The sequence below is a fragment of the Schistocerca gregaria genome, chromosome X (genome assembly GCF_023897955.1).
Source record: "Schistocerca gregaria isolate iqSchGreg1 chromosome X, iqSchGreg1.2, whole genome shotgun sequence".
Classification (NCBI taxonomy): domain Eukaryota; kingdom Metazoa; phylum Arthropoda; class Insecta; order Orthoptera; family Acrididae; genus Schistocerca; species Schistocerca gregaria.
The window spans coordinates 598,804,162-598,825,230 of record NC_064931.1 but is presented as its reverse complement, the minus strand read 5'-3'; the positions used below and the strand labels follow the sequence as shown (position 1 = coordinate 598,825,230).

The window sequence follows — 21,069 nt, the reverse complement described above, 5'->3', positions numbered from 1 at the left end:
CGTCTACTGTTGTTTTTCGCATTGTTACTGAAGATTTAGCCATGAGGAAAGTGTGCGCCAAGCTCGTGCCCAAGGTGTTGTCAGGCGACGAAAAGACCAACCGAGCGGAAATTTCAAGTGAACTTTTGCAACGTGTTGAAATTGAACCTGATTATTTGGACAACGTCATCACTGGTGATCAAACCTGGGTTTTTGAATACGACCCAGAAACAAAACGCCAAAGCTCTGAGTGGCACACTGATCAGTCCCCCAAGCCCAAAAAGGCAAGAATGAGCAAATCAAAAGTGAAAACAATGCTCATTGTCTTTTTCGACAGCAAAGGAGTGGTCCATAAGGAGTTTGTTCCTCAAGGACAGACAGTTAACGCTGCCTACTACGTGGATGTGCTGGAAAGACTCCGCAAAAGGGTCGTCAGGACGAGAAAGGACATCTCCGCTACCTGGCAACTCCATCACGACAACGCGCCTTGCCACAACAACGTCCTACGAGTCCGCGAGTTCCTGGCCAAACACCAGGTGTCAACGCTGCCCCCCCCCCCCCTATAGTCCTGACCTCGCCCCAGCTGACTTCTTTTTGTTTCCTAGGATTAAGTCAGCCCTGAAAGGAACCCGTTTTTCGTCCATAGACGAGATCCAATCCGCCGTGACGAAGACCTTGCGAGAGGTCCCAGAAGACGCCTTCCAGGGCGCGTACCGGTCATGGCAGAGTCGCTGGAAAAAATGTGTAGAGGCCCAAGGACAGTACTTCGAAGAATTTTAAGTGTTTGTGCAAATCTGTTCAATAAATTACTTTTAAAAAAAATAATTGCATTACTTTCGGAACGCACCCTGTATGTCAACGGTAATGGCCACGATGTGATCATCGAACTTGAGAGGTTCGCACATTTGCTCACAATAGCGTGACATAACCCGTCATTGACCATCTTGACGTAGACGACGCTAGTTGTGATGTATAGGTGGGTACCGATGATGTGCTGCGGTGGTATTTAAACTTCGTCACGGATGAATCGTTCGATTTCAAAGAATCGTGGTGTTGGATTGACGGGCTGGAAGCTGTTCTCGATGGTAACTTTTCTGTAGGAATGAGCGATAGCAACTCAGTGCCAGCGGTAGCGAGTACTAGCTGCGGCGAGGAAGTAAACAAAATACGCGCGCTCGCAAACAAGACGTCCTCGCCACTCACCTGCCGATAGCAGACTCTTACCATTTGGCTATCTGTGCACGACTCACGGCCAGACTCGACTTCCAAACGTCGTCAACCATGCGTTTACAACCTGTACTCGTACATCCATTATGTATATTCCCGTGCAGGTGAGACATTTTTTTAAAAAGTCGCTTGCCCGGTGTCGGCGGTTAAATACGAAATGCATGCATGTCCAAAGGAACTTTGCATCTTATTTCAGAATAACACTGGCACTGCAATATCGTATTTATCAGCTAACACCGAATAAGCAACTTTCATGTAAAATGTCTGAACTGTACAGGAATGCACATAATGGATGTAGGAGTACAGGTTGTACACGCATAGTTGATGACATATGGAAGTTTGGGTCTGGCAGTGAGTCATGCACGGATAGCCAAATGGTACGGCGACCGTTCACGGTAAGCTGGAAATCCGGGTTCATTGTCGTCATTCCATTCTGCAGCTGATGGTTGTCCATATTCGCAGTTGTGAATACTTTTAATGAACTCTGTACACCATATTGGCTTACAACAGCGGTATGCAAGCGAGCATTATCCTATTGGAAAACACCCCTTGGAACGCTGTTCACAAATGGCAGCAGAACAGGTCGAATCACCAGACTGACGTTCAGATTTGCACTCAGCGTGCGTGGGATAACGACGAGAGTGCTCCTGCTGTCATATGATATCGCATCCCAGACCATAACTCCAGATGTAGGTCCTGTGTCCAACACGCAGTCAAGTAGGTTGCAGGCTCTCAACTAACCTCCTTCTAACTAACACACGGCCATCACTGGCACCGACGAAGGATGAGCTTTCATCACAAAACACAACAGACCTCGTCGATGCCGTCTAATGGGCTGCCGGCCGCGGTGGTCTAGCGGTTCTAGGCGCGCAGTTCGGAACCCCGCGACTGCTACGGTCGCAGGTTCGAATCCAGCCTCGGGCATGGATGTGTGTGATGTCCTTAGGTTAGTTAGGTTTAAGTAGTTCTAAGTTCTAGGGGACTGATGACCACGGATGTTAAGTCCCATAGTGCTCAGAGCCTTTTTTTCCCAATGGGCTCTCGCATGACACCACTGAAGTCGCAAACGGCGGTGCTTTGGGATCAGTGGACTGCACGCTGCAGGGCTTCTGACTAAGAGCTGTCCTTGAAGTAGCCGATATCCATCCTAAGGACATGTCAAACCCAGGCTATTCTCCTACTTTTAATTGTTCTTACGATGTCAGCTCCTTGTATGTGGCGATGCAGCTCAGTGTTATTTCTAGATCTCCAGAAACCATCGTTATCGTGAACTGCCCCATAGATCTTACTCAGAACCCTGGCTTCAAATATCCTGGCTGCTGCTCAACAGTAGTAGCTTGTGTCCACGTTTCACACATGTACGTTACAAGTGGCCTCATCATAACCTTACAAATATGAAGTTTCATTTGTCTATTTAATAACCTAGTGGCGAACAATTTCTGAAAAGTGAGGAAGCATCTATTACCACTCTACACATATTTAATCTTCATTTCATTAATAGCAAGGCCCCTAGGTGACGCGGCTTCTTTCAGCTCACCTGTTGTTCTCACTAATGAAACTCTTCTTCTACTAATAATTTCTACACCATCAGTATATGCAGATATCTGGATTAACTTTGTCCCTAAGTAACCAGATATATGAAGCTTTTGAATGTCTAACTCCATGACTACTGCTAAACCATCGACTGAGTTTTCCATCCACTTGCACTGCAACCTTTGAACCACCCAATGTTGTTTGTTGTAAGCGAAACATACTTAGATAGTATGCCAAGCAGTAGAAAATCATTTAACATTTCTGCCCTATCAAGATCATCGAAGGTCTGCTTGGAGTCTACATGAAGTTCAATGTTATATACCTTTTCATGTAGTTGCCTCAGCACAGATATTTGATACCTTATTGACCTATTGGGCCGAAATCTACATTGATATTCTCTCAAAGTCTCTTCTGCATATGGAACTAGCCTGTTGTAGATAATACTAGAAAGAATCTTATAGGCTACATTCAGCAGGGTAATTCCTCGGTAATTCGAACAACCAGTCTTCTTCCCTTTCTTAAAGACTGATTGGATTACTCCTACGGTCCACTCTAATGGGATTTTTCCTGATCCCATATCAATTCAATAAGTTTGTGGGTTCGTTTATGGAGACCAATTCCCCCATTTGCAATGGTTCTGCTGTTGACCGATCAGTTCCTGACGCTTCGTAGTTTTTTTAGACAGTGCCCTCTACCTTCTGTACGTCCTCTAATGTGGGACCGAGCGAAATGGCGCAGTGGTTAGCACACTGGTCTCGCGTCGGAGAGGACGACGGTTCAAACCAGCATTTGGCCACCCAGATTTAGATTTTCCGTGATTTCCCTAAATCGCTTCAGGCAAATGGCGGAATGTTTCCTTTGAAAGGGTACGGCCGATTTCCTTCCTCGTCCTTACCTAATAGAGAGGCTACATAGTCCTGGTAGGACTGCCCTCCAGAAGCCCGTTGAAGTATTCTCTCCGTTTATCCTGATCATTTTTTTATCTGTCAGCAAATTTTTCCCTTTGTCATTACCTGCTGTTATTTTTGAGTTACTTCTTTGATTTTCTTATAAAACTTTCTGCTGTCATTCCTTTTTAGTGCTCTTCCATCTCATCTATCTTTCCTGATGGCTTCCGTTTTTTTCTCATATACACCCTTGCCGCATCTGTTCTCGTTTCATTATAGAATACCTGATTTGATCTTGTATTTAGCTGTAAGTATTTCAGTCTTGCTTCATTTTTCTGTTCCACTTGTTATCATTACTATTATTGTGAAGACCCAGAATGAGGCTCCTTTTAAAGATTGTCTTGTGGTGATAACGGGTACACGGCATCTCCGTGTTCTTCACAATAATCACTGAACATCTGACGTCGTTCAATTCCTTCATATATCCTAGCAGGCATGGTAACAACACTAAACACGGACACAACTAATGCACTCTGGTGAACGTTCTACCAGTCACAGAGAACTGCAACTCTAATCATTTACACGCCCGCCGATACGTGTGTGTATTAAGTTATTGACATCCTGCCATGTCTTCTGGGTGCTTCGCTTTCTTTGTCAGGCAGTGTATTTAAGATTTTTAGATACCTCTGTGTGTTGTTGCTGTTGTGATCTTCAGTCCAAAGACTAGTTTGATGCTGCTCTCCACGCTAGCCTGCCATGTGTAACCCTCATCATTTCTGAATAACTACTGCAGCCTACATCCATTTCAACCTGCTTGTTACGTTCACCCTTCAATCTCGCTCTACAATTTATACTCCCAACCCCCCAAAATTCCTTCCAATACCTTATGGGCAATTCTTTGAGGGCTCTGCCGTAAATTTCTTCTCTCCCCATCTAGATTCAGTGGCTCCTCACTATTTACGCGATCTATTTTTAGCAGTCTTCTATATCACCCATTGCATCACGTTTCTATTTAAAAAAAGAACATGATAACAAGGATATTATTAATAATTATTAGTTATTCATCGTTAGCTGAAATGGCGTTCTCGCTTTCTGTAGAAATCGCTATTTTCTTGCCTCTGAACTGTTATACTATTGGATATCTCTCTGCAGCCACCACGGCTGCGTAACAAATAACTTAAGAATTTATTACCTATTTGTTTAGCTTGTTCTGTGCGTAATGAATACCGAAAAACACTCTTACTGACATTTCCTTCATAAAGAGCACAGTGTTACGCTTTGGAACCACGTATTACAGAACATGACGTAAGTGGTCGTTTAAACAGTGATTTCATTTACAATGTAATAAGGGTAAATCATTCCTCCGCAGTGCGAGACAGAAGCCCTCGCGGATATTCTGTTGCTAACATCCTCATTTACTTGTGTCAACTACCATTTTACGGTACTTACACACCTACTCCTCTCATTTTACGTCTGTCGTGCCTACCTTGTATTAAAGCGACATATAGCTTAAGAACGTACATTGTCATTGTCTGGTTAGTAAATCGAGTTATTTTGACTTCAATATTGATGAATATTTAGTTCTCTCTTTTGTTCTACTGAATCCGTCGAAAACATAAAGTGTAACATTTTATCTTTTAATTTTATGTTCCACCATCTGTAACACTGTTTGCAATTTTTATATCCGAAGCAAACAGAGTAGTTAGGTATTGAAACATAATCAAAGATACAGTCTTATGGCTGAGTAATTATATTTTGTATCTTGCCACACTAGTGTTTTGTGTTAGCTGTATTCTTTGGTTCTTCTTTTACGACTATCAATTGTCTCAAAATCACTGCAAAAGATCTTGTTAGTGTGAATTGTTTCCAATTTGCTTTTATCTTCAGCTTCGTTCTTCTACTGCGTCCCCTACTGTCCTGTTGTTTTCTGATTTGTTCCCATTTCCGTACTTTCTTCATATTCCTCTCTTTGTCTCCGTTCCTGGATCTCTTAGAGATAATGTCAGTTTCCCCACTACCACTAAAAAATGAAAGAAATAGGATTCTTAAAAAATCATTTCTTTCCCTACACTCCTTACAACTTACATAACAGAGACTTGGCTAGTTTTAATAGCATTTTATAACTATTTTGACACGGTATTAGTCGTAGCCTATACTGAAGATGAAACATGAATATTAGTTTCTGTAAAACGTAATATATTACATGTGGACTGTTCACGTAGAAGCTGGGCTATAATCGGGGAAAAATCTTCAACTTACGTCAATCTTTAGTCTTCGCAGAAAATTTTTCTTTTAATGTAAGACTGTTTATTCCATATAACTGGCATAAAATAGATAAGGCATCAAAAAACTGCATTTTAAACACATTTATTGGCTCTCCTTTTATAATTGTGAGGACTCTTCCCATTCGACTGGCCTCTAATAGCTAAAATAAAAATACCAAACTTGCCTAGCATGCATGGCGCTCGAATCCTAACCTTTCCTGTATATACGATTGCCCCTAAAAATTACCTCACGACTTCTCTTACTGCAAGCGGTAAATCTTTGTATAATAGGCATTAATTTCACGTTTCTAGTAAGGGGGCAGAAACTAATTAATATAAATTTTATGAATGCCATCTTTACTTGAAGTCTAGGTTCCAAACAAAGAAAAAAATTTGAATATACCTCGGCGTATACATCAATACGCAGAGAATACCACCCTTATAGAAGCTAAAGTGCATGAAACCTAAGCCATCGCTCCTGTTGCTATGTCATATTTTTTCTATTGAGTATTTAGTTGAGAAACGTATGTAGCAAGTCAGTATCCAATATCTCCATGCGCAAAGTTTAGTCCGTGTGTCGGCTATTACATTCTCGCTGCTGAGGCCTCTTCGATTTGGGTTCCTCCCTTGAACTCTCGTCTGCTAACAGCGCCCTGGTGTTGACACGTTGAGGTATGCTACGGCTGGCGGACTCCACATATCGTTGGAAAAGCTATTAAGCTGATGATTAAGAGGGGCCAGTATGCGTTAGCCCATTATTGATCGGACGTGAGTGGTACAGTGAGTCATTTATTAGCCACCTTTCAGGATATTAACTCCCAAAGGAAACACAGTTTCTTTCTGGTCTATACATTTTCTTAAGATTCATAGCTATAATATTTCACGAATGTCAAGATAAGGAAAAAATTACGAGAAACTTGCCGTCCCACATCACGTTAAAAAAGCTGTTTGCTTCAAATTAAGCCGATAAATTTTTCAGAAGTCCTTTCAGCGATAAGTATGTTTGTGTGTTTAATCAATAGCGATGAGCAGAGGTCACCTTCCGACCGTAGCTACCGCATTGCAGTATTCTCTAGACCAAGAGACGACCTGGTTTCCTCGAGTTCAGCTTGATTTCCCTAGAAAAGGTACGGATAATTACAACATATTCTGACAGCGTATAAGATCTTTGTAGTGTGGACAGACACAGATCTTTGGGAGTTGCAACGTATTTAATATGGTTACAATATGAAACAAGTTACATGAAAAAAATCCAAAAATAGAAAATGAAGAAAGAATATCATGAAAACATCGCCCGCATAAGATTTATTTTTATTTCATTTTATACCTACTCTGCTCACTATATGTGATGATGAAGAACAGCAAGATCTTTCTTCTTTGTACTTACGCAGTACGAAATGTCAGTAGTCCATGTCGATATAGGCTGTAACCAACTCTGGCACAACTGAAAGCCAATATTCTTGCATAAGGAGAAGTGTATATGAGCGAGGCGTCATCTTGTGTATTGGAGATCCATGATGTGTATACCTGCTGTCACAGTTGCTCCAGATTGGTCACCTTTGTTGACGGGGCCGCTTTAAGGCCCACGCAATTCAAGCGGCCACTTGGGACACTAAGATGGGAGAATCGTCAGAGACGCCCAAGTATAACCACTTTCGTGGCAAATTTTCTAAAATTTTACTTCTTACTAAAGAGTTTTCTTTATAAGCAACATACAATCAACGCAGTTAAACAGTCATATGTTCAAAACGGTGATAAAAAATTAGAACATATTTGTTGTATTTCTGTCTCACTTTTCCCGATGGAAAGTGATATAATTTGTACGATATAGAATTAAAAAGATACATTATTATACTAAAAAAATAAAAAATATATATTTTAATACTTTGCGCGCAGTTTAATAGATGGTATATTTTTTCCCATCCGCCGACCACGGTGGCCTAGAGGTTCCAGGCGCGCAGTCCGGAATCGCGTGACTGCTCGGTCGCAGGTTCGAATCCTGCCTCGGGCATGGATGTGTGTGATGTCCTTAGGTTAGTTAGGTTTAAGTAGTTCTAAGTTCTAGGGGACTGATGACCACAGTAGTTAAGTCCCATAGTGCTCAGAGCCATTTGAACCATTTTTTCCCCCATCCAAACAACTTTTCACTATTTCCTCCAAATAAATGTTAAAATAGGATCGCCGAGAGAAAGTAGCCCTATATGACTCCTCTCCCAATCTTGCTATCTTCCGAGGTTTCATTTCGTATTCATACTCTTGCGTTCTGATTCAAGTACAGTTTTGCAATCAGTTTTCTCTGCTTCCACTATACTCCCTTTCTTTTCATGATATGCATCAGCTTGTCCCCCTGGGCTTTTCCAGGGAACAAGAAAGGTGCAACCATATTGCTCCTCTCCAAGCGTTTCTTCTACCGTTCCGTATAGCTTTCTATTCAGATCTGTAAGAAGAAATTTTACTACCCGAGACATTTGGCTGGCGGTCTTCTGTAATTGGTTCAAATGGCTCTGAGCACTATGGGACTTAACTTCTAAGGCCATCAGTCCCCTATAACTTAGAACTACTTAAACCTAACTAAACTAAGGACATCACACACATCCATGCCCGAGGCAGGATTCGTCCCTGCGACCGTAACGGTCGCGCGGTTCCAGACTGTAGCGCCTAGAACCGCTCGACCACCCCGGCCGGCTTCTGTAATTAATATTGAAAACTGACACAGGTGAAAGTGATCCGCAGTATACAATATAACGAAATTATACGATAATGGAAGCATAAATGTTTCAGTAATCATGGATTCGCAAATGATCCATCTGGATATAACTGCACATATGTAGCTAGGAGTCGCAATTCACTTCAAATGAAATATTGTCCTACTTTCTACAAATTTATTTAATATTTAAACTTTTCAATTAAATGCGCATCTAACTGAGCCAAGATTTCGCTCATATGACCTCAGAGGGGGAAATCCAGAGGATTGATTTCAGTTGATCTTGGAGACCGAGGTACAGATACTGTTCGACCTATCCGTCTTGGACCATATCAACGCGTTAGACGTCGCCTTACATCAGCAGCAATATAACCCAGAGCTCCAACACACATGTACCACATTCTCCAACCATGGGCCATGGGTGTAATTCAGGCTCAATTACACAGTCCAACCATATTAACGTGACCATCGCGTATGATCGACGTCAACATCCAGAGATGTATACGGGCGAATATACGTGCAACTGTTGAGCCACTGACAGCCCAGATGGACCAAGGGGCTACCAACAGCGTCCCATCAACTACCATTCAGCGAACGTTGCTGCGTGTGGGCCTCTGCAGTAGGCGCCTGGTTCATGCACCCATGCTGACTGCTGTTCATCGGTAACGAAGACTGAAATTTGCACGTCAGTACCCCAAATGGATATCCACTCAATGGATACATGTGGCTTTTTCAGATGAATCACGTTTGATGCTCCATCGGACAGATGGTCATTGGCGTGAATAGAGTGAAACGTCTGAAAGCAAACAGTCTGCAAAAAGGAGGGAGCGTTATGGCCTGGGAAATGATTTCGTGGCATTCGCTGGGTGAGCTCGTCATTCAGGAAGGTACAATTTATCAATACAAGTATTCATCTGTCTTTGGGGACCGTGCCCGCTCCTACATACTTTTTGTTATTCCTCGACACGATAGCGTCTACCAACAGCGCAATGCAACGTGTCCCACAGCTAACAGTGGCACGAAGAGCAAGAGGTGGAGTTTACTGTGCTACCCTGGCCACCAAACTTCACGGATTAAAACCCAATCGAGTCGGCATGGCTCCACAACCCTGTCGGTACCTTACAGAACCTTACTGACTCTTTCTGCAAGTCTCGCCGCTGTCCGCGCTGCAAAAGATGGTTATCCAGGCTTTTAACAGGTGGTCACATTAATGTGACTGGACCTCGTACATGCGAGCTCAATCGAAAAGTTTTCATTTAAAATAGGTTTGTAGGAACTAGGACACTTTGTTTCAATGAAGTCAGTAGCGGCTCACAACCACTCGTTCATAATTATTTCGCAAACGGTTGGTTTGCGGGACTATATTTACTGTCACATTTTTGCATCTATCATCGCACACTTTCATTGTGATACAGCGGGTGGGCAAAAGTATGAAAAGATCACAAATACAACAAATACAACATATAACCTGCCTCATACGGTGTAGGAAAACTGTTAACACTGAAAACAGCTTCCAGTCGTCTCGACATGGATAAACACGTCCGGTATGGTTTTGGAGGGAATTTTATGCCATTTATCCTGCAAAATAATGGCAAGTGCAAATAACGACGATGGAGATGGATCGCCATCACGCACCGTTCTCTACAATGCCAACCACAAAGGCTCAATGATAATGAGATCTGGCGAGTGTGATGACTAGGAAAGATGCAACAGTTCAGTTTCGTGTTGACAAAGCCAATACTTGACGATGCGTGAAAGGAGCTCTGTCGTCTTGAAACACAGCATCACCATTGGGGAACTAACATTGTGTCGTGGAATGGACCTGGTCAGCCAAGGTGGTCAATTTATTATCCTTGGGAGTAACGCGACCTTGCAAAGTAATCAGGGGTCCACGGAGTACCATGATACAACGGCCCAGAGCAGAGAACCCCCGCCATGGTTCACTCTTGGGACTTAAACTCTGCCAAAAGATAGAAACAGTGTGAAACAGGATTCATCCGACCAAATTACTCTCTTCCATTATTCCACAGTGCAAGTTTTATGGCGGACGATGTGGCCGAGCGGTTCTAGGCGCAACAGTGTGGAACCGCGCCACCACTACGGTCGCAGGTTCGAATCATGCCTCGGGCATGGATGCGTGTGATGTCCTTAGGTTAGTTAGGTTTAAGTAGTTCTAAGTTCTAGGGGACTGATGACCTCAGATGTTAAGTCTCATAGTGCTCTGAGCCATTTGAACCATTTCTTTGCAGGTTTTATGGCTTTGGTACTACGTTTTCGTGTTACGGACATTTGCCTCACTAATGGAGTGGTTTTAGGATTCTTGCTCGCCCTGCAGTTTTCCGCATCTGGAGCATCCTACGTGTTGCTTCGGTGCTGACAAGGTTCAGAACTGCGACATTCAGTTCTGCAGTGACCTTTACAGCTGCTGTGCTGTTATTATGTGTCACAAACCTCTTTAATTAACGCGTGTCACGATCTCTCAAACCGCACTTTTGTCCACGTTGTAACTTAGAGGAAGATGTTTTACCACTTTCCGTGTATGCAGTATATATCGCCGATACGTTGCCTCTTTAAACACCAAACATTTCGGCTACCTTGATCACGAGAGCGCCCACCATACGAACACCAATAATTTACCCACTTTCGAACTCACTTAGCTCCGACACAATCCACTCACAGCTTCACAAAACACTGGTCTCAAGACGACTGACACTTGCAACATATTGAGGACATCGCACAGGTGCCACCCGTGGTCAAATACAACACGCAACCTTCAGACTTGGCTAACATCTCCACTGATGATGAAGCATACGTTCCTCTCGATTTTTCTATATTTCCTTCCTAGTCCCTGAACACTCTGTACACTGCCCTATTACTAGAGGATCCACTGTCAATATTGGGACCATTGTTGTACTAAGAGTGTAGCTTAAGAATAGCAGAAACAATTTATAGCAACGAATGCTTGATGTACTACTAAGTGGAAAAGCCCATAACGTTATGTAGTGTCTAGTGAGTTACATTCTACACGCTTCCTATGGGCATCGAGGTCGTCTGGCGCTTAGAGTCTGCTCGAAATAAAGCCATCACTGATGTAAGATTAAATTTTGGTTATGCGAATTGCAGGACGTGGCAAATTCTGTAATAGTTGCATACCTCTAGTGTTCACGCTTAGTACTCACGTAACTATAGTCTTTTCTTCAGTGACAAAGAGATGTACTGCTGTAATGGGACATGCTCGCCTATGGGCTACCTGTTTTGCTCAACATCTTTTCCTAGTTGTGGTCAACTACCTGGTCAGCCCGATCACCATACTTTTCCTCCATTAGGCGTGTGTGGCCCGGACAATTTCAGGTCTGCTCTCCAACAACGAGGGCCGGTTCGAAAACATTTTTCCACGTATGAGACATATCATATGCCGCCCCCCCTTTTCTGGCGTTAGTTGCCTGTCTTCGGGCTCTAGCTAAAAAATCTTTAAAAATAATGCTAAATCTAGAGATCTTGGAAATGGGAGGAGGAGGATCTTAGTGTTTAACGTCCCGTCGACAACGAGGTCATTAGAGACGGAGCGCAAGCTCGGGTGAGGGAAAGATGGGGAAGGAAATCGGCCGTGCCCTTTCAAAGGAACCATCCCGGCATTTGCCTGAAGCGATTTAGGGAAATCACGGAAAACCTAAATCAGGATGGCCGGAGACGGGATTGAACCGTCGTCCTCCCGAATGCGAGTCCAGTGTGCTAACCACTGCGCCACCTCGCTCGGTCTTGGAAATTGGCTTTCTTCTTTTTTAACACAGCAAACTTTGAAGTCAGGGCAGCCACAGCTTGGGTATATCATTTTGAAAAGATAAGACTGCTTTAACTGTAAGTTAGTTATAAATAGGCACAACCGATTTCACGGAATTTTAGCTACATCATCAGGTGCAATCTACATAAATTGGTATAAAAAGAGTAATGAATAGTAACAAGAAAATATAACTAAAAAAGTGTTCGTTTCCATTTTAGTTGTTTTCTTGCTATTTTACATGAGTCTTTGTTTACCAGTTTGTACAGATTACACTTCACAGTGTAACTAAAATTCTGTGAAACCTGTCGTACCTACAAATAAAGGATTTACAGCTAAAGTCACCAAGTATCATTTGGTTACCGAGAATGGTAAAATAAACATCTCTGTTCATCTTCACAGTTACTTATGTGAGTGAGCCCAAGTCGTGGCACGAAAAACACTCCTAAAACATCGCAGAACCAGCTCGAAACTGAACTACACTCTCCACATATTGAGGGCGTCACTGGGCCGTTGGTGCATTTCACGCCGTATAATGCTATATTTGCGGGTAGCCGGATACCGGTGCGCACGTCGGAGTTTCGGGAAAACGAAGAAACGCAGGCTGCCGGCACGTGGAACAGCCGCCTGCGGAAAGTAACCCAGACTAATGGTCGCCAGGAATGCTACTGGCCGCCGCACAGTGGGGCCGAATCCCTTCGGCGAGATCTCACGCGTCGCTGTGACAACTAGGCGTATTTACGCTCGTTTAGTGAATTGAAGTGCAGAAATTCAACTCTACTCGATGCAAACGATTATTACATGTATTTAGAATATATTCATACACTAATGCAGTCTAAATCTCATGGTTGTCCTATTTGTATTATATGAGGAGCGCCGGAACAAAAACCGATAAATCCGCATTTTCTGTTAATACAGAAAGTAACAAATCTCTAAATGGTTCCACAAACTATAAAAGGAAAAAACACACCATAAAACACTTGACGTCGCGTTGTGCTGAACATTATTTTATGGCAGCATGTATTATTACTCCCGTATCTCCCCCCCCCCCCCCCCTCCCCCCAGCTCAAACACGCGAATACAGCAAAAGTGGATATATCGGGTTTTGTCCCGGCGCTCCTCATATCTTTTTCGATGCTTGTACAAAACGACCAAGATTTGCCGAACTTGCATTTTCAAAGGGAGAAAAAGTAGCATATACCGCAGTATACCGCGGAATGACAACTTCCAGACTATAGACTGATCAATTGTCTGATGGAATTGACAAGAATCAGCTGCCTAAATCTGCCTATTCTCTTGTATAATTAAAGTTTCCTGGGGTCGTGCGTCCCGCATATTGTATCACGACGTGGCCGCGCCGCGGTCGATGTATGGCACGCCGCGGCAGTCTTCCGAAGTATTTTTCCCGTGCAACTCATTTACGGTGTTTGACTATTTGTCTGTACTTAATTTGTTGCTAGTGCTAATGTAATACTTTTCACACTTGTTAGGATGTAGAATAATTGAAATTCACTCGACAATAAATATTCAACATCGTTAAACACTGGTTGAATGATGCCCTACCTGAATTAGTCCTTTACGTGGAGGAACAACTTTCCGAGAAAATTGGTCGACCGATACAAGTACTGGAGGATATGGAAGTCTCTTTCTCCTCATTATTTGGTAATCTGAGAACAAGGTGGCAAAATGCTAACAGGACAGAGGGCGCCTATTTGAAACAAAACAATGAATGGCTTAATGCACCCAGTTCATTTCATGCGGCTACTGTTAAGGGGAGGTTTACTATATTTGACCCGAAAAAAGCATGTTTTTTGAGAATTTTTTTTACGGGATGTGTTATAGGTATAAATGTCAAATTTAGTCAAAATGTTTACTATATTTCCTCTACAAACTGGAATTTTTTCGATCGGAAATGTCGACGAGCAAAGGCGGAAGTGCCGTCGGAACGAAACAAAAGTTCGATGTAGACCTCCACGCGCGGTATGTCACACGTCAGCCGACTCGTCTGAAATTAAAATTGAGTCAGCGAAGTATATAAGATTCCAGAATGAGATTTTCACTCTACAGCGGAGTGTGCGCTGTTATGAAACTTCCTGGCAGATTAAAACTGTGTGCCCGACCGAGACTCGAACACGGGGCCTTTGCCTTTCGCGGGCAAGTGCTCTACCAACTGAGCTACCGAAGCACGACTCACGCCCGGTACTCACAGCTTTACTTCTGCCAGTATCCGTCTCCTACCTTCCAAACTTTACAGAAGCTCTTCTGCAAACCAAGCAGAACTAGCACTCCTGAAAGAAAGGATACTGCGGAGACATGGCTTAGCCACAGCCTGGGGGATGTTTCCAGAACGAGATTTTCACTCTGCAGCGGAGTGTGCGCTGTTATGAAACTTCCTGGCAGATTAAAACTGTGTGCCCGACCGAAATTCGAACTCGGGACCTTTGCCTTTCGCGGGCAAGTGCTCTACCAAATGAGCTACCGAAGCACGACTCACGCCCGGTACTCACAGCTTTACTTCTGCCAGTATCCGTCTCCTACCTTCCAAACTTCACAGAAGCTCTTCTGCCAACCAAGCAGAACTAGCACTCCTGAAAGAAAGGATACTGCGGAGACATGGCTTAGCCACAGCCTGGGGGATGTTTCCAGAATGAGATTTTCACTCTGCAGCGGAGAGTGCGCTGTTATGAAACTTCCTGGCAGATTAAAACTGTGTGCCCGACCGAGACTCGAACTCGGGACCTTTGCCTTTCGCAGGCAAGTTCTCTACCAACTGAGCTACCGAAGCACGACTCACGCCCGGTACTCACAGCTTTACTTCTGCCAGTATCCGTCTCCTACCTTCCAAACTTTACAGAAGCTCTTCTGCAAACCAAGCAGAACTAGCACTCTTGAAAGAAAGGATACTGCGGAGACATGGCTTAGCCACAGCCTGGGGGATGTTTCCAGAATGAGATTTTCACTCTGCAGCGGAGTGTGCGCTGTTATGAAACTTCCTGGCAGATTAAAACTGTGTGCCCGACCGAGACTCGAACTCGGGACCTTTGCCTTTCGCGGGCAAGTAGGCTACCAACTGAGCTACCGAAGCACCACTCACGCCCGGTACTCACAGCTTTACTTCTGCCAGTATCCGTCTCCAACCTTCCAAACTTTACAGAAGCTCTTCTGCCAACCAAGCAGAACTAGCACTCCTGAAAGAAAGGATACTGCGGAGACATGGCTTAGCCACAGCCTGGGGGATGTTTCCAGAATGAGATTTTCACTCTGCAGCGGAGAGTGCGCTGTTATGAAACTTCCTGGCAGATTAAAACTGTGTGCCCGACCGAGACTCGAACTCGGGACCTTTGCCTTTCGCGGGCAAGTTCTCTACCAACTGAGCTACCGAAGCACGACTCACGCCCGGTACTCACAGCTTTACTTCTGCCAGTATCCGTCTCCTACCTTCCAAACTTCACAGAAGCTCTTCTGCCAACCAAGCAGAACTAGCACTCCTGAAAGAAAGGATACTGCGGAGACATGGCTTAGCCACAGCCTGGGGGATGTTTCCAGAATGAGATTTTCACTCTGCAGCGGAGTGTGCGCTGTTATGAAACTTCCTGGCAGATTAAAACTGTGTGCCCGACCGAGACTCGAACTCGGGACCTTTGCCTTTCGCGGGCAAGTGCTCTACCAACTGAGCTACCGAAGCACGACTCACGCCCGGTACTCACAGCTTTACTTCTGCCAGTATCCGTCTCCTACCTTCCAAACTTTACAGAAGCTCTTCTGCGAACCAAGCAGAACTAGCACTCCTGAAAGAAAGGATACTGCAGAGACATGGCTTAGCCACAGCCTGGGGGATGTTTCCAGAATGAGATTTTCACTCTGCAGCGGAGTGTGCGCTGTTATGAAACTTCCTGGCAGATTAAAACTGTGTGCCCAACTGAGACTCGAACTCGGGACCTTTGCCTTTCGCGGGCAAGTGCTCTACCAACTGAGCTACCGAAGCACGACTCACGCCCGGTACTCACAGCTTTACTTCTGCCAGTATCCGTCTCCTACCTTCCAAACTTTACAGAAGCTCTTCTGCCAACCAAGCAGAACTAGCACTCCTGAAAGAAAGGATACTGCGGAGACATGGCTTAGCCACAGCCTGGGGGATGTGTCCAGAATGAGATTTTCACTCTGCAGCGGAGTGTGCGCTGTTATGAAACTTCCTGGCAGATTAAAACTGTGTGCCCGACCGAGACTCGAACTCGGGACCTTTGCCTTCCGCGGGCAAGTGCTCTACCAACTGAGCTACCGAAGCACGACTCACGCCCGGTACTCACAGCTTTACTTCTGCCAGTATCCGTCTCCTACCTTCCAAACTTTACAGAAGCTCTTCTGCGAACCAAGCAGAACTAGCACTCCTGAAAGAAAGGATACTGCGGAGACATGGCTTAGCCACAGCCTGGGGGATGTTTCCAGAATGAGATTTTCACTCTGCAGCGGAGTGTGCGCTGTTATGAAACTTCCTGGCAGATTAAAACTGTGTGCCCGACCGAGACTCGAACTCGGGACCTTTGCCTTTCGTGGGCAAGTGCTCTACCAACTGAGCTACCGAAGCACGACTCACGCCCGGTACTCACAGCTTTACTTCTGCCAGTATCCGTCTCCTACCTTCCAAACTTTACAGAAGCTCTTCTGCCAACCAAGCAGAACTAGCACTCCTGAAAGAAAGGATACTGCGGAGACATGGCTTAGCCACAGCCTGGGGGATGTTTCCAGAATGAGATTTTCACTCTGCAGCGGAGTGTGCGCTGTTATGAAACTTCCTGGCAGAGTCGTGCTTCGGTAGCTCAGTTGGTAGAGCACTTGCCCGCGAAAGGCAAAGGTCCCGAGTTCGAGTCTCGGTCGGGCACACAGTTTTAATCTGCCAGGAAGTTTCATAACAGCGCACACTCCGCTGCAGAGTGAAAATCTCATTCTGGAAACATCCCCCAGGCTGTGGCTAAGCCATGTCTCCGCAGTATCCTTTCTTTCAGGAGTGCTAGTTCTGCTTGGTTGGCAGAAGAGCTTCTGTAAAGTTTGGAAGGTAGGAGACGGATACTGGCAGAAGTAAAGCTGTGAGTACCGGGCGTGAGTCGTGCTTCGGTAGCTCAGTTGGTAGAGCACTTGCCTGCGAAAGGCAAAGGTCCCGAGTTCGAGTCTCGGTCGGGCACACAGTTTTAATCTGCCAGGAAGTTATATAAGATTCTTCAGGAGTTGTACCTCGCTTAAGTTATTTGGACCACAGGAAACAAAATGGCGGCCATTTAAAAAATAGGGTCTTTTCATCGAGTTTTCGATTTCGTCGGCCAAGTAAAAATATTTATAGTAGATGGATCGGAATAAAAGTGGTACAACTCCTAGACAATTCAGTTAGCTCCGTCGGAAACAAAGAATCATGCCAATCGGTTCAGTAAATTTGAAGTTACCATACCCCGCGATAAAAAAAAAAGTCATTTCGAGAAAAACGCGTTTGAAGTTTTGACGACATATAAATGCAATATTATACAACGTACGTTCAATCTGGTATTCCGGATCCATAAATTAGTCCTTCCTCTTCCTTATAGAGGGCGTTCTGCTGGATCTGGGCCATCCTGTGCTGCTTCAGAGCCGCTCGTGTGGCCGGTGACAAGCGGACTTCGGCTGCCTGAATCCGGTTATCGTCCGAATGCTTCGCGAACTGGGTCGAATAGGGTCACAGTGTGGCGTCCATCGTTGTCATGGTCTTCAGAATTGCTGAATACCCTTCGTTGGAGCTACTCACTGTCAGGAAAGACGCGATCTCCACAGTCTTCGCACCAGAATGCAAATGCTTGGGGGCTAACTTCCAAACACACGCGTTCAAACTTTCATTTGAATTTTGTGTGTTTCCTCCCAAGCACCGGTCCAATAACTCGTTCTCCGAAAGAAAAAAAAACTAGTGCTTGAAAAAGGCCGATTTCAGGCAGGTGCATTTTTTTGTTCAACCGCGAATAACAAACACTTCCGGAAAAACCGTTTCAGGGGTGGATTCCAAACAATTTTATGGACCCATAAATGCAATGTAAAAAAATCGATTTTTTGAACAAAAAGATAGTAAACCTCCCCTTAATGGCAAGTATCAGGTCGACTGTGATCTGCCATCGACTGCCGCCGTCCTTATGAGGAGTTTGTGTCATTGAGCAAGCGGTTGAAACGCAGAAGAACCCAATCAGTTCGTGAAGCTTCGACGTCTTAGAGTTAGCTTATGCTAATCAAATGAGCCTGAACTCAGTAGGCCAATTGTATGCTGCAAAGGATGTTGATAAGACAACAATGACAAGTCCATCGAGAGCGTCCAAGCATCGACAGGCCTTTGAATCGACTGTGACAAGCGTGAAAACTTTGTCCGCCGAAGCTGTACACGTTCACTATAAGTTGAATACCAATTCACAAAGAGTCAGTATGAAGGATTGAGAACGATAAGTAAGGTGATTGACTGTAAGCTGTATCCTTCCTACAAGAAACTGGCAGAAGCAAACAAACAAAAAAAATAATGCTATCTACCTAATACTGCTATCATCATCACAGAAAACATGGCTGAAGTCGAGCTACAAGCTTTATTGGGTCATGCAACCGATTATATTTTGTTATGTCAAGACGATGTCATTCGTAGTGTGGATCAAGCGAATGTTAGCCACATGCAATTCATTTGCATAGGGAGTTGTGACAATTTTTACACGAAAGCACAGAAACTTAGGTCAGTGAGTTACAACATACTGAAAAGCAAATAAAGTCACTTGTTCCCTTTGGAAATATAATGCATGAAACAGAAATCACTGTTTCATACAATATGGCGTTGACAATGATCGATGGCAAAGTATGTAACGCACTTGCATACACAAACTCTTCGCAACGATGCTAGTTATGTGGAAGTACAAGTAAAGATTTAAATAACATCAACATCAACGAACAGAATCTGACGTTTGAACTGTCACCATTAAATGCTTGGATCAGGTTTTTCAAGTGCTGTTTGCATTTGTCATACAAACATGGGGTTTAAAAAAATGGCGAGTACGCAGTACAGAAGAAAAATAAATGGTAGGAACGCGCAAGAAGATCATTCAAAAGGGATTAATCTCAATATTGGGACTTACTGTCGATCGTCCGAAACCTGGCTACGGAAGTACCGACGATAGAAATACAGCTCGACGCTTTCTTGAAAATTCGAAAACATCTGCTCTCATAACATCATTGTACATAGATTTGATAGAACGGTTTCACGTCCCCTTGCAAGTCATTTCGAGTGGCATGAAATCAATACTGATAAGTTTCACAATTATATGTTGGCAACTGCGAGAAAATTCGTTGAGCTGCATTCATCGCATTATATGTCCACTACAGTGCAAAAGCTATTGGTTCAAAGTCCACAAGTAATAGCCCGCACATTGCTATCAATAGGTCAATTATCCGAAGAAGCACAAGAAACAAGGTACAAAGATATTAAAAGATATCGCGAAAACTTTTCCAGAAAGTGTTCGCGAGTAAAACCAATGGAAGACGTTTTCAAGCGATTTCTGGTAACTCCCGATCCATATATTACCAGTATTAGCAAACTGGCACAAAAACGTATGAACTGTTTGTCGAAGGAGCCCATAGAGCCATTGCTGTCCCTGCAATTCCAATCACATCCAGATCAGTCATAGAAGATTCCGACGTGCATTCTGACTCTGAGGACTTCGAGAGCAATACTGATTAGGAATAATAGGTGTGAAACCAATCACATCATTTTGTGTGCATCAGAACATCATCTTCAACATCAGTTGGATTACGTTTTGAGTGTTAAGACCGGTTGTCTTCAATATCTACTCTTATAATAATAATAATAATTATTATTATTATTATTATTATATTATGTAATAATAATAATAATTATTATTATCATAATAACAACTAATTCTGTCGTTGATTATACTATTACGCTTATTAGTTGTATTTAATCACCGACTATGAAGTTTGTTTCATTATATTATTGTATGGCAATTTTTGTGGTATCGAAGAAGTGTTATTCTCTAATACGTTTTAGACGTATATTCTGTTATTTTGGTTTAATAAACAAATCACGTTTTCACTGTTTTAATGCTTGTAATCATTGATCTCCAAATCCTCTATAAAGGCTGTTTTGACGGGTTTTCTTGCGTCTCATTGCTATATTTGATCCGCCATTTTGTTTAGACAATTTTTAACTTTAAATTCGTAATCAGCGCCACAAAATCCCCATGTGATGCGTTTTGTCTGAATTAAACGTCTTCTTGGGGTTTTGACCACTTTCTGGGGATTCGGCCCCACTGTGCGCCGTACTCACGTTGCGAGGCGGTGGCCCTCTCGTCGTGCGAGCACAAAGCAGAACGGCCGCGGTCCATTCTAAACCTCCCTGCGGCGCCTGATACCAGATGCATCATTTAAAAAGAGGGAAAATCGCGACTCCTCAGACCACACTACGTGCCTCCAGTCGACCACTGTCGGTTTCTGTGGTGTCTGACCCCCTGAAGATGTGGGCGTACCGTTGTGAGCAACGGCCTTTCAAGCGCGGGATTAGACGAGCGGTCTAGGGCGCTGCAGTCATGGACTGTGCGGCCGGTCCCGGCGCAGGTTCGAGTCCTCCCTCGGGCATGGGTGTGTGTGTGTTTGTCCTTAGGGTAATTTAGGCTACGTAGTGTGTAAGCCTAGGGA

The 21,069-nt window shown here is 44.0% G+C and overlaps 1 non-coding gene across 1 annotated transcript; it reads right to left on the bottom strand.

The window, feature by feature from the left end:
* Nucleotides 1-16,583: 16,583 nt before the first annotated feature.
* Nucleotides 16,584-16,658, bottom strand: Trnap-cgg (transfer RNA proline (anticodon CGG)). The gene has a single exon. It is a non-coding gene; the product is annotated as a tRNA-Pro (tRNA).
* Between the last annotated feature and the right edge of the window lie 4,411 nt (nt 16,659-21,069).